The sequence below is a fragment of the Dipodomys merriami genome, unplaced genomic scaffold, assembly GCF_024711535.1.
Source record: "Dipodomys merriami isolate MVZ:Mamm:240054 unplaced genomic scaffold, mDipMer1.0.p SCAF_9, whole genome shotgun sequence".
Taxonomy (NCBI): Eukaryota; Metazoa; Chordata; class Mammalia; order Rodentia; family Heteromyidae; genus Dipodomys; species Dipodomys merriami.
The window spans coordinates 43730686-43745475 of NW_027206512.1; positions in this window are offsets into that span (position 1 = coordinate 43730686).

Genomic DNA, 14790 nt, shown 5'->3' on the forward strand with positions numbered 1-14790 from the left:
GAAACTGGAGACTGGTCCTCGAGATGTGGGTTCTGTGAGCCCTGATAGGCGCCTGAGAAATTTTTCACTTTTAAGAAGCCAATCGTGGCGTGAGAGGGCGCTGAGAAATTAGCAAGAAATCACAACTGGCGCGCACTGTTGGCGTGTCGGAGGCGGGAATTGGCTCCGGGCCCCGAGGCTCCCACGCGGTCCTCGCAGAGGCCTTGGGAGCCGAGTGTCAAACCTGAGTTGTTTTCTCTTGCCTGGAGGGTGAGGCGCGCGAGGCCGTGTCCTTGGGAGCAGTGTTCAGTCTAGGTGTCGCACCTTCTTTCGTAGTATTTGTAGTTCTTGTTTGCGGTATGAAAGGGCAGCTGCGTCTGAGCGTTTGAAATGCTGGGACATTTTCTTTTTTTTCCAACCTCGTCGAGGAATCGGACGTCCCTAAATCATCAAATAAGGATTTAATATAATTATGAGTGTATATGGGTTTTTTAAGTAGGATTTTGCACCGGGGTTTTCAATTAACTTCTAATATCAAGCCATACACAAAATTAAACTAAACATCAATAACAGAGTTAGCCGGAGAATCCCCAAATATGTGGAAGTTGTAAACAGCACATTTCTAAATAACGTGTTCAAAGAAGACATCTCAGGAGAAATTTAAAACTTAAAATGAAAATACAGCTTACCAATTTCATGTTTAGCATTGAATGTAAATGTTAGGAATGAAGAAAGACCTAAAAATAAGCCTCCACTTTAGGAAATTAGAAACAAACCCAAAGTAAGCAGAAAAAAAAAACAACAAGAAAACAGTGAAATAGATCAATTGGAAAAAGCAAGATCAAAAGCAGCTACACTGAATAAATCAATAAAATTGATGATCTAGCTAAGACTAAAAGGGAGAAAAAACAAAATGCTATCACAAATCTGAATATTGTATGAATATACGTTAAAGAAATTGAACTAATAGTTAACCTTTAGAAGAGAAAAGTAACGGGCCATACTGAATTTGTTGGTCAGTTCTATGAAATATTTAAGGCAGTAATTTTATCAATTCTCTGTAGTCTTTTCCAGAAAATAAGCTGAAGGAAGTACTTCTAAGCTCATTTTATGAAGCCAACAGTACACTAATACCAAACCCAAAGAAAACTGCATGCCAATATTCTTGTGAATATAAGTCCAAAGCCAACAAATAGCAAATTAATTGGTAAATAGAATCCAATTATATATAAAAAAATCACACACCATTGCCAAAGTAGAACTTATTCCAGACATGCGCAGCTGATTTCACAATTGAAAAATAATTGATAAAGCTTATATTACAGGCTAAAGAACAAAAATTATGTGATTATATCAGTAGAGAAAGAAGCATCTCAAAAAGCATAACATCCACTCATGATTAAAATTCTCTACTAATAATACATGGGAAATTCCCAACTAAACTAAGAATGTCTACAAAAACCTCTGTAGCTCATATAATAATGGTGAAAAACATGAAGTTTGTCTACTAAGGAATGAGGCAAGTCTGTCTCCTCTTGCCACCTTTTTTATTGAGCACTAAAGTAGGAGTTCTAACTAATGAAACGAGAATAAAAGATATACTGACTAGAAAGGAAGGGGGTAGTATCGTTTTTTGTTTTTTTTTTTACAGGTGATTTGATTGTCTACGTAGAAAATCTAAAAGAGTGAACAAAAAAAACCTGTTTTTAAAAAATGTTATTGCAGCAAGGTATCAGGATACAATCACTAGCCAGGCACCAGTGGCTACACCTATGATTCTATCTACTCAGGAGGCTGAGATCTAAGGATCATAGTTCAAAGCCAGCCCAAGCAGAAAAGTCCCCATGAGATTGTTATCTCCAATTAACCTCTCAAAAACTGGAAGTGGCGCTGTGGCTCAAAAGAGAGAGCCCTAGCCTTGAGCACAAAGAGGCTCAGGGACAGCACCCAGACCCTGAGGTCAAGCCCCACAACCAACGACAAAAAAGTCTATCACTTTGCTAGATACCAAAAATGAACAAATTGATTTTTTTTGCCAGTCATGGGGCTTGAACTCAGGGCCTGGGCATTGTCCCTGAGTTTGTTTGTTTGTTTGTTTTCTCAAGGCTAGTGGTCTACACTTAAGCCATAATACCAGTTCCGGCATTTTCTGTTTTTATGGTACTGAGGAATCCCAACCAGGACTTCATGCATGCTAAGCAAGCACTCTACCACTGAGCCACATTCCCAGTGACAAATTGAACAAACATAATCCAATATATTAGCACCTGCAAAGTGAAACATATAACAACATGTGTAAGATCTAAATATATAAAACTATAATATCCTGATAGATTTTATAGAAGAATTAAATAAAAGAGAGACAGTCTATGTTCATGGATAAGAAGATAGAATCTTTATGATGTCAGTTTCCCCCCAATCTGATCTATATATTCCATCAAAGAAGATATTTTGTGAACTGACTTGAATGTTTATAGGGGAAGCAAAATGCAGAACAGCCACATCAATATTGGAGAACAAGAACAATTTAGAACACTAAATGACTTCAAGACTAACTGTAAACTACAGAACTGAGACAATGTGATACTGGTGAGAGAATGGACAAATAGGCTGATAGAACATAATATTCCAAAACAGATTAAAATAGATCTAATCATGTGATAGACACTGAGTCAAGACAATGCAAGTAAAGCATATGGTTCTGGAACAACTGGATATAATCCACCACAAAATTATTATCCTGCTTCAGCCCCTAATACCAGGGACTACAGGTACTACAGGTACTACAGGTACATTATTAGGCCTGGGTAAGTTGTTTTTTTTTTAATTATGAAAGAATATAGTCATTTTGCAAAGAGATGCAAGTATCTATTCATATCTATTGTTATAAAATGATATGAGATGGCACGTGTTATCACAAGAATTAAAATAACAAGCTGGGCACTGGTGGCTCACACCTGTAATCTTAGCTACTCAGGAGGATGAGATCTGAGGATCATAGTTCAAAGACAGCCTGGGCTGGAAAGTCCATGACACTCATCTCCAATAAACCCCCAGAAAACTGGAAGTGGTGCTGTGGCTCAGGTGGTAGAGCACTAGCCTTGGCAAAAAGAGCTCAGGGACAGTACTGAGGCCCATAGTTCAAGCTTCATGACCACCAACAACAAAAGTAGCACATTTAGGAAGCAAGTTGTGAACCTGTGTGTGTGTGTGTGTGTGTGTGTGTGTGTGTGTGTGTGTGTGTGTGTAAAACCTAGGAAGAACAAATTTTTATTCTTCATTGATTGTCCAAACTATATTATGGTTTTTTAAAAGACTGTCTTGTTGCACAACGAAGTTTAAATGGCCTAAATCAATAACCATCTTATTTTTTTCACCATAGTGTGTTTGACGGGGCTCCTCAGGACAATTCTTCATCTCTGTTTGGTGCTGGCACACATTGTGGTGTATGCAGTTTGGCTCTAAGCTGGTTCACCCAGATGACTGACTTTTGCTGCTTCTAATAAACTGACAGATCATCTGGAGCCACTGACAGTTGCTTTCTTACAATGGCCTTTTGTATGTGGCTTTTCCATGTGGCCCAAGGTCTTTAAAACATGGTGGAGGATCTCAAGAGTGAGCTCATGGAAGCAAAACTGAGAAATGAACTGACATGGGATCCAGCCAAAATTCAAGAGGAAACACATTCCACTTTTTGATGGGGAAGGTCACAAAGAATTTATGGTCATCTTTAACTATCACAAGTGCCAACAGAAATCAGAAGAACACATGCAACCCGTTCTAATTTTAAACAGATCAGTACCAATCAAGCTTCCAATATTCATAATATGCAGTTGATCCATTTTAAAGTTTTGAGGCCATTTATGTCCTCTGTAAGCTTTATTAAAAACAAATCATGGGGGGAGGAGGAGAATAAAAACAAATCATAAAATTTTTATGTAGAAGGACCTCAGAAGAATTGGATTAAAAGATAAACAAAAAGTGGGTTTTCTTTCAACAAAGAATTTAAAAAACGGATGACATTATCACACATTACACATTTGTTTTCTTCTAACATGAAGAAAATCAATGTCATTAACAATTGCGGGTCTCACATCTGCTGTTTCGGCTGTTAATAATTCCAAGAGGGGCCATGAAGTGTGACGATTTGCAATCTTGTGCTCAGAATTTGAGTTATGCACTTGGAGGGTGGTGTGTGGCTTATGTCACGTGCCTTATGAGTGAGCTCTGTTTCCTGTCTGGCATTGGTAACTCACTGGAAATTTCCATCCCATATGTCACTATACTCACTGGTAAGCGAATTAACTCTGTTTATTTGTGGCAAATAGTTCTGGAGTAGGAGAAAAAAGCTATATGTAAACAATTGGTCAATCTAATTTGAAAAGTAGATAAAAAGCTAGACAGTGATACAAGCTTGTAATCTCCACTGAAGCAGGAGGATTGAGAGTTCAAGAAGAGACTGGACTACATAGTAAGATTTCTTCATTAAAAAAATGTAGATAAGAATTTAATGTATGTTTCATTATTCCATTATATATGCATTATATATAATACATATGCATGTATAAGCATATAAATACTTTATACATACATACATACATATATATATAGATATAGATATAGATATATTAAGAAGGGAACCTCCATGGGGCTGGGAAGAAGCTTGGCATTAGGGTACCTGCTTAGCTTTCATGAAGCCCTGAGTTTCATCTCCAGCACGTTTCCCAAATTGAAAAATTTATAGAAATTGAAACATTTATAAAATGAAAAAGAAAGTGACTTTCACAAAAATCTTAAGGGAAAAAATCACTATTTTGAGATTTTAATTGTTATGTTGAATTCTGTAAAATTCCCAATAAAAGATTGTACCTTAAACATAGTATTTGTTAAGCATTTTGTTACTACAATTATGCACACTTGCTTTCCAAAGTGTTTTTCTCACTAGTACATTAATAGCCCTAGCAATTGCCATCATGTATAACACAGTAGCATTGAAATGGAGAAGAGCAGCAGCCTTTAACCCAGAGAAGCACAGAAAGCAGGCTGGTGCTCTCCTATGCCTTGGCAGTTCTGTTGGATACAGAGAATTCCATATATAAATTTTAGAAAAGGCCCATCTGAGACCATGGTAAAGTAAGACAGCACAGACCAATTTGTAATTCTGTATGAATGCACACAAATAGGGAATCTGTTCCACTCCCAAAATGCCAGCCCTCCCCTAACAGCTGATACTGACAATTTCTCTTCTCTTTTCTCCTCTTCTCTTTTCTCTCCTCTCCTCTCCTCTCCTCTCCTCTCCTCTTCTCTTCTCTTCTCTTCTCTTCTCTTCTCTTCTCTTCTCTTCTCTTCTCTTCTCTTCTCTTCTCTTGTTTCTTTCTTTCTTTCTTTCTTTCTTTCTTTCTTTCTTTCTTTCTTTCTTTCTTTCTTTCTTTCTTTTCTTGCTCTCTCTTGCTCTCTTTCTTTCTTTCTTTCTTTCTTTTTCTCTCTCTCTCTTTCTTTCTTTCTTCTTTCTTTTTTTTGAAGCAATCATAGCCTACTAGTAGTTTTGGTATAGATGATAAATGATGGACAGTTGCATATATCTATAGATCTACACAGAGCTCTATACAGACCTATACAGATCTCTATAGCTAAATCAAAACACATATGCATGTATTTGGAAACTACAGAATTGTTTGACATGGTCTTTATATGATATATGAATGGTTTTTATACTGGATTGTGTTTAAAACATGGCTTTTCACTCAGATGCTATGGGTGTGATTTATGAAATTAAAACTTACTCTACATAACAAAGCAGTGGAAATGGTTGTGAGTAGTGAAGGCTCAGATGCAAATAATTTTGTTATGGTTCAAATATAAAAGACCCCCTTACAGTCATTGGTCCCTAGTTGGTGGTGCTATTTTAGGAGGCTTTGGAAACAGTAGGGACTGGAAATTAGCCTGTAGGTCAGTGGGGATGGGTCTTTGGGGATATCTCGTCCCTGACCCCTTCCTCTGTCTCACTCTGCTTCCTGTATGCAACTTAGTGAACAAACTCCTCTACATGCCCGCTGCCTAAGTAAGTTCTGCCCAAGTGCATGGAGCTAAGAAATCACGGGCAGAACCCTGGGAAACAATGAGCCTTCCTCCTTGAAGTTGTTTGTGTCAGGTATTTTAGCGACAGAAATGCGAAAATAATGAATACAGGAAACTGGCACCAGAGAAGTGGAGTTGTTGCAGTGAGTAAGCTGACCGTGTGTTTTTTAAATTGGAGCTTGGAGATATGGGCTACCAAAGCCCTGGAATGCCCTCAGCAGAACTCAAGGGTGATTCTGGCAGGAATTCAGAAGTCCAGAGTCCTATAGGAATGTGGACAGTGAAACGGAGGCTCATGAGATTTCATAGAGAAATGCGGATTTGATTGGAACTGGAGGTCACATTTAGGTTACATTTTTGACAAAGAACATATCTACATTTTGTCTGTATCCTGGGACATCGAGGATGCCTAATTTAAAAGTAATGATCTAATGTATTTGGCAGATGAAATTTCAAGACAACATAGCATTTAGCCTATGACATGGATAGCGCTGCTTTTAGCCAGGTTTATGGTCAGAATTGGGAGTAAGCAGCAGAGAGGAATGATTTGAAAAATATGCACCTTGCCAGGAAAAGAAGCTCCTTAAATGCTGTAGAGAAGAACAGAATGGTCATTAAAAAGGTAAATGCCACCAGAAAAAAAAAGCCAAGAATTTTGCATGGGGACTATATTAGTGATACCTTGAAAGCATTTCAGGAGCAAGCAAGACCTTACTCATTACACACTGCAGGGATGTACGGCTTGATTTGCCCTCAGGAAGAAAGCATGGGATGTGGTGGTGCTAATGGTGGAGGAGGTGGTGGTGGTGTGTATTTCCTGCTCACACAGAGCAGCCTATGGAAGAGGTTCAGTGTGCTTTGCTGCCTAGGCACTCACAGGCCAGTTTAGCTATGATCAAAGGTGAGGACAGATCTGGAATCTTCCATAGGATGCTGGTTTTGCAGGCATTCAAAAGTGCAAGGGTTGTAGGATTTCCAGGGAAACCACAGGGGGGCGAGGACTCCAGCAGGCAGCCCCGGAGAGGGAGAATCATGAAGCCACAAGGAGACCCCTGGATGTTGGAGATGTCAGGAACAGGGAGCATTCTATGAGGAAAGCCACAGTCAAGGAGTGGCCCCAGACTAAGAGAGAAGGTAGGTGGCTGCAAAAGGCAAGACACATGGAATGATGTCCTCCAAGCCAGTTGCAGCTCATCAGCAACCCCGGATGCTGGATCTGGAGCTGCCAGATTTAATGTTTGATCTTGTTTGCATCTGATCCTTTCTGTCTTTCCTCCCTGTTCATTCATTTTGCAATGAGAATGTTTTCTCTGAGCCATTGTGTGGTGGAAGCAGGCTTTTTATTTTCTTTTTGGGTTTCAGTACTGGGACCTAAACTCAGGGCCTCATGCTCTTGCTTGTGTTTTTTGCTCATGGTTGGTTCTCTACCCACCTGAGCTGCATCTATCTCCACTTCCTGCCTTTTGCTGGTCAATTGGAGATAAGAGTCTCTTGGATTTATTTGCCCAGGCTGATTCCAAATCTCAATTCTCAGACCTCAGCTTCCTGAGTAGCTAGGATTTATAGGTGTGAGCCACTGGCATCTATTTTTCTTTTTTCTTTTTTTTTTGGGGGGGGGTCCGGTCGTGGGGCCTGAACTCTGGGCCTGGGCACTGCCCCTCAGCTCTTCAGCTCAAGGCTAGCGCTCTACCACTTGAGCCACAGTGCCACTTCCGGCTTTTTTCTTTTTGCTTATGTGGTGCTGAGGAATCGAACCCAGGGCCTCAGGCATGCAAGGCAAGCGCTCTACCACTGAGCCACCTTCCCAGCCCCATATTTTTATTTTTTCTTAAATAGGGGCTCACAAACCAAGAGCTTGTATTAACATTCAGGTGTTTTTGTCACAGTATGAAAAAGTTAGCTAATACAGGTAGTTTAGCTAAAGCAATCATTTAAAAAAACAGTATTTTCAAAGGAAGGCTTAGAGGGCAACATAGATGTGTGTGTGTGTGTGTGTGTGTGTGTGTTTCCTTCAGTGAATTCTAAATGAGGCCTGAGCCTTTTTTGATTCATTTGTATAAGACCTTCAAATCATCAAATTATGGCTGCTCTCAGCTTCAACACCCTCTTAGGACTAAGAAATGAGGTAGAAGAATGTTAATATAGGTCAGGTATATAGACATACTTAAATAGGACAAGAAGATGACAGGCCAGGGAAATAAAATATTCAGCTTAAATTAGCCTCCTCTTGATCTCTTAATTTTTAAAAAAAATTTTAACTCAGGAAGTTCAACGAGTAATCTCCTCTCCTTTATTGCATCTCTCTTTTACTTTTTCTCTGACCTGGAAATCATGACTGTCTGAAAAAAAACAACTCTGTTTCCCTCCCTTTGGCTTCCCACTAGCAAGATATTTTAATATACATGTCATCGTAAACTCATAAAAATGGTAATTTGGAAGGTCTGGTGCTTCTTTTTAAACATCCACACACCTTTGCTTATCTCGTCCACCGGGAACACTATCAATTTGTGTCTTAGAATGTCCCAAAGGGAAGAGAGAGAGAGAGGAGAGCCCTGTGTACCTGCTCTGCAATCTCATAAATATGCATCATTTTCATTAACCCTGTCGCATATCCTTAGGATGAAGGATTGGATGGGTAATGTGTGCAGAAGCTGCCACAAGTAACTCTAAGATTGGATGTACAGTTAGCCATCAAGTCTATATAGGTCATTTCAGGTCCACTAATACTTCTTATGCATTTGAGGAGGCAAGACATTTGTTCAGCAAGCTAGAAATGCAGCTCAGAAGTAGAGTCAAACATGGGAGAGGCTCTGGGTTCTACCCCAAGGAGGATTCATTACAGGATCAAGTGCTGTGTTGTAAGTTTTTCCATCGTCAGTCTAGTAGAATGAATCAGGCCTTCCTGTATTCACATGCCTTAACACCCTCTAAACCTACCCTTAGCATTAATTTGTTATTTTCTCTCAATCAGATTCAGATTATGCACCTTTGGGACACATTTCATAGAAGCAATGCTGCGTTCTCATGCATCCTTTTGTGTGGCACAAGACTTTGAAAAAATAGATTTTATTTTTTAGAGCAGCTTTAAGTTCACAGGAAAATGGAGCAGAAGGTACTGAAGTCCTCCTCCTTCTTCTCCTCCTTTGTTTTCTTCTTTGCAGTGCTGAGGATCCAATCTGGGGCCTTATGCATGCTAGGCGAGTGTTCTACCATTCAGAACTCCCTCAAGGCCCCAGAGTTTCAGTAATACCCCCTTCCTCATACTTCCCTCTAGAGTGGTATTTTGTTCTGATGGACGCACTTATGTTGGCACATTATTATCACCCAAAGTCTGTAGATTTCATTAGGGCTAGATTTCGGTGGTGGTCCATTCTGTAGTTTTGAACAAATACAAAACCACGTGTTGGCCATTGTAGGATCATGTGGAATAGTGTTACTGCCCTAAACATCACCTGTGTATCACCTAGTCGCCTTCCTCTGTCACCTTTTCAGTGTCTCCATAGTTTAGACAAATAATTTTGATTTTTTTTCATTACAAGGTGATTGTTCATTTTGGTCACCTGATGCAGGTGGCCTCTTCTAGGTTTCTCAGTGGTAAGTTTACTCTTTGACCTTTGGAAGAAAGAAATATTTTGGCAGGAGATATATTTTAAAAATGTGGAAACAGCTTGTCCTCAGCAAATTTTATATTTATTTGTATCTGCATGACTTCCTATCTCATTCAAATGGCTCTAGTTCATTTTGCCTCCAGTTTAGTCTGTAGGAGCACATCTGGGCTGGATGCCATGTCCTATGGATGTGTCCCTACCATCCTTTGAGGATGACTTCATGTTTGATGTACTTGTACTGTAAGATATTCCATGTTCAGTTTGTGTTTTTCTCCTGCTCCAGTTCTGGAATTAGTTGTTTCTCCGAGATTATTCATTCCTTTTGGTAGAAAATGCTATTTTTTTTTTTAGAAGCTAAGAACTGGAAGAAGGTGTGATTATTGCTTTATCCAAGCTCTTTCAATGAGGAGAACTGGGGAATATTTTTGGTTTTACACCATCGACGCATCTACTTATCTACTGATATCAGTATATACAGATGCATACTAACATATATATCATATATATGCACACATACATATATGTTTATTTCTATATCTACTTTTACCTATAGCCACATACATATTTGCATAAGTTCATATTTATATATAAGTTTATTTCTCTATTATATGCCATCTAGTTTATCATAACAACCACAAGTTTGCATTAACTCCAGTGTCAGCTCAAGGTTCATTCTAATTTTTCCTTTCTATATTCATAATTCTTTTCTCCAACAGTAAAAATCTTGGTCCACAGTTTCCTTGTGTGGAGATTTTAACTGGATTTAGGACTATTTAGATTTTTGGTGTTATTTTTCCCCAGGTAATGTATATGATGTGAAGATATATCAGGAGATACAATGCTAAGCAATGCAGAGGAGACAAAAAAATATAACCAGTGTTTGCCCCAAAGGAGCTAACATTCCTTCTCCTCCCTTTGTTTATGTTCTATTAATGTATATGACTTCAGCCTCCCCATTGTTTTGCTCAATGCTTTATTGATCAGAGTGTCTGAGATAAAGGAATTTTCTGTCATTAATTCACTCCCTCAGTCCTCCTTCTGTGCAGCTTTGCTACCGAGTTTCTGATACAGAATCAAATAAGTAGGTCAGCTCTTGCAGAACTTACTACATTACACCGGCTTTCTCTGCTGCTCTCACACAGCACAGCTATTCTTGTCCCTGTACAGACAGCTCTTTGAGCGACAGCTTCTCCCTCTCCACACTGTTCCAGCTCCTACAAGGCAAGGATTCTTTCCTTCCACAACACTCACTCTACATTTTCTTTTGAGTCATACAAAAATGAATGACTCTCCAAGAAAACTATTTAAAATGGAATAAGAAAGATCTTAGTTTCAAGTAGTTATTGAATACTTACCTTACTTAATTTTGTGCTTTAACTCTCTTAAAATGTAGCAACTGACTGAAGAGAATATATTCAGAAAAACGTTATTAAGCAATTGAATTTTTTTTTTCTAATCCTGGGGCTTGAACTCTGGGCCTAGGTGCTGGCCCAGCTTTTTTTGCTCAAAGCTAACTCTCTACCACCTGAACCACAGCATTACTTGTTTTTTTTTCTTTTTCTTCTGAGTATTTTATCAGAGATAAAATAGGCCGGGCGCCAAGTGGCTCATGCCTGTAATCCTAGCTACTCAGGAGGCTGAGATCTGAGATTATGGTTCAAAGCCAGCCTAGACAGGAAAGTCTCTGAGACTCTTATCTCCAACCACCAGAAAACCGAAAGTGATGCTGTGGCCAAGTGGTAGAGTGCTCACCTCGAGCTGAAGAGCTCAGAGACAGCACCCAGGCCCAAAGTTCAAGACCTAGAACCAAAAAAAAAAGAGTCTGGGTTGGCTTTGAACTTCCATCTTCAGATCTCAGCCTCTTGGGTAGCTAGGATTACAGGTATGAGCCACTGGTGCCTGGCAATGGACAGTTTTCGAACATAATGGATAGTGAGAATAACATCATGCCATCACTAACAGTGACAAAAGGCCATTGAGTCACCATTAGCTTGCCTCACCTATGTTATTGTTTTAGATGCAAGCCTATTAGGCAACTAATATTGATTCAGTAATATACAACTATTTAAAAATATTCCCAACATTGCTGTTTATTAGCCACAGAGAAATGTGCTAAAATGGAGCCAACTCTGAATTTGCGCCTGAAGCTTTGCTGTTTCAATTATGCCAAATTCCCCCAGAGGAAGTAATTTTACCCAGGAATAGGGAGAAATGAGGTGGCAGTAAGGTCTAACACCCACATCAATCAGTTCTGCATTTCTTTAGTATTCACAAGATATTAGGAGAAATTACAAAATTAACCTAGTACTTTCATGGGCTTTAGGAGTGAAAATAGAGGCTTTGATGAAGGTCTAGCTATACTCTTGTATATCTATAGTTGTTACTGAAGACCCAGACAGATGAAAAAGTAAGGTTCAATTTTTCATGCCATTTGTTTTTTCTCTTTTATAAAATGAAATCTGTACCTCTATCTATATTACAAGGAGTGTTATCATTGCTGGGTCTGTTGTGAGGCTAAACATCATGGTAGTAATATATGGAGAAAGTTCATCTCCTGGCAGACAGGAAACGAAGAGAGAGAAAGAGAGAGGGGGGGAGGGAGGGCGAGAGGGAGGGGAAGAATGCACTATGGACCAGTATAATTGTCAAAGGCATAGTTCCCCCGGCTAGACCCACCTAGAGTTTCTACCACCTCCCTAAACAGCACCACCAGTACATCAAAGCTTTGGCCACATGACCTGTAGGGGACATTTTGTGCAGATCCCTAAAGATCCATAATGTAAAGCACATTCAGTCTTAACCCCTAAGAGTTCCCCAAACCTACTGGTTCCTCCATTGTTCAAAAGTCTGAGTCCAAAGTTTCCTCTGAGATACAAGACAAACTCTTAGATGCGAATGTCTGTAAAAAACATAAAAAATAAGTGAGACAGTTTCAACAGACAGACTATAAATTTCCATTGAAAAGGAGAAATGGGCTTTGGAAGGAGGTATAGCACTAAAGCAAGACTGAAACCAAGAGAGCAAACATTAAACCGCGTAACTCCGTCTTTGGAACAGGGCATGTGTGGTGTTGTGTTGGGAGGTCCAACAAGCTTGGCAGCCCCACCCTGATGACCTTGCCCCTTAGCAGCCCATGGGGTCTCTTTCTTAGGGTGGCTCCATTCATTGCCTGGGTCATATCTTGGTAGACAATCCACATTCCTGACACCTATAACAACCCAGGGTGTCTATTACACCTTATGCTTCACTCTGACCAAGGGGCCTGGCCCTGTCACACCTGCCTGACATCGGAGGCCTTCCTTTGAAATCTGGGAGGAAGCTTTCACAACCCTGTAACTCTTGCATTGTATATACCCGTGGAATCATCACCATGTGCGTGATGCCAAGCTCTACTTCCAGATCAAGAGAATCATGGCCACTGTGGCTCTGAATGCTGGGGCAGTTGAGCACAATGAAATGAATCCTAGGCAAATAGCTTCGTAGGTTGTCCTATATAAGCATGGTACCTTAGAGATGCTCTCAAAAGAAAAAAGCTTTTTGAATAAGTTTATTCTTTCACACCCATAAGCCTACAGTGGTCAATTCCTGTGTCCTGCAGGCATCTTTCCTACTGTCTCAGCAAAGCCCGTGGCTTCTTTTTCATGGTATGAATCTATTAATCAACCACACCGTCTTCAGCCCTAACTTCACAAAGGGTTTTCTGACCAAATCACAAGCTTTTCCTATCTTCTGCTCTGACTTTTGCTCTCGATTTTCACTGTAAATCTGGCTCATAGCGATTAGCAAAAACCATAACACAACCTGAAGGCTGGACTGCTTTATATTCCCTCTATCAGATACATTAGTTTCTTACTTTTAAATCAGCCTCAAAATTTCAGATAACTTGTCTACATTTTTTTTTTTTTGCCGGTCATGGACCTGAACTCTGGGCCTAGGCACTGTCCCTCAGCTCTTCAGCTCAAGGAGAGCACTCTACCACTTGAGCCACAGCGCCACTTCCAGCTTTTTCTGTTTATATGGTGCTGAGGAATCAAACCCAGGGCCTCATGCATGCAAGGCAAGTGCTTTACCACTGAGCCACCTTCCCAGCCCTTGTCTACATTTTTATTGTCTATAAAATGTAGATAACTTACCTACATTTTGTAGATGAATGTAAGTCATATGTTACTTATTAGAATGTAAGAAGAATGGCTTATAGTTCAGTTGCCAGATACCCCATTTTTACCTGATTTTTTTTTTTTTTTTTTTTTGGTACCAGTCCTGTCTGTGGCTTGAATTCAGGGCCTGGGCACTGTCCCTGAGCTTCTTTTGCTCAAGGCTAGTACTCTACCACTTGAGTCACAGTACCACTTCTGGCTTTTTCTGAGAATGTGGTTCTGAGGAATTGAACCCAGGGCTTCATGCATGCTAGGCAAGCACTCTACCACTAAGCCACATTCCCAGCCCCACCTGAAATCTTGTGAGCACAGTCTTTACTGTCTGCATGTGTTATGAACATTATAGTTTGCTGAGAAAGCACCAGAAACACCCACTAAGCTCTGCTTACAGGATCCTAGGCTTTCTCTGGCCTCCATTTCCAAACTTGTCCAAACTCCTCCCATAATCTGGTTCCAAACACTTAGGAACAGCAGTTTAGTCACACCATGGCTCTTCTTCTTGGATATCCAAATCTGTTACTCTTGTGTGGGTGTTATGAAGTATCTGAGCAGAACTTTAAAGAGGAAAGTCTTATTTTTAGCTTAGGGTTTTGGGGTTCTGCTTAATGTTGTCCCTCAATGTACTGGGACAGAACGTTACAGTAGCAGGAACACTGGAGGAGGAGGTGGTTGACCTCTTGGAGGCCAGGCGTGAGAAGGATGGGACCAGAGATCAGGAGTAATCTTCAAAGGCACTCACTCCCTCCCCAACCCCCTCCTGAAGTGTTTACCACCTTTCAAAATGGTGTCAGGAGCTTGGGACCAAGGTTTCACCTGGTAAATCTGTGGAGAAATATAGAATATTCAGACCATACACATGGGACTAAAAGTTCAGTACAATAAAATGATAATTTTTTATTGAAAATTTGTTTTTAAGAATTAAGGTATCAGTATTTCCGAGTACTATACAGAATTTATGAAAAGATATC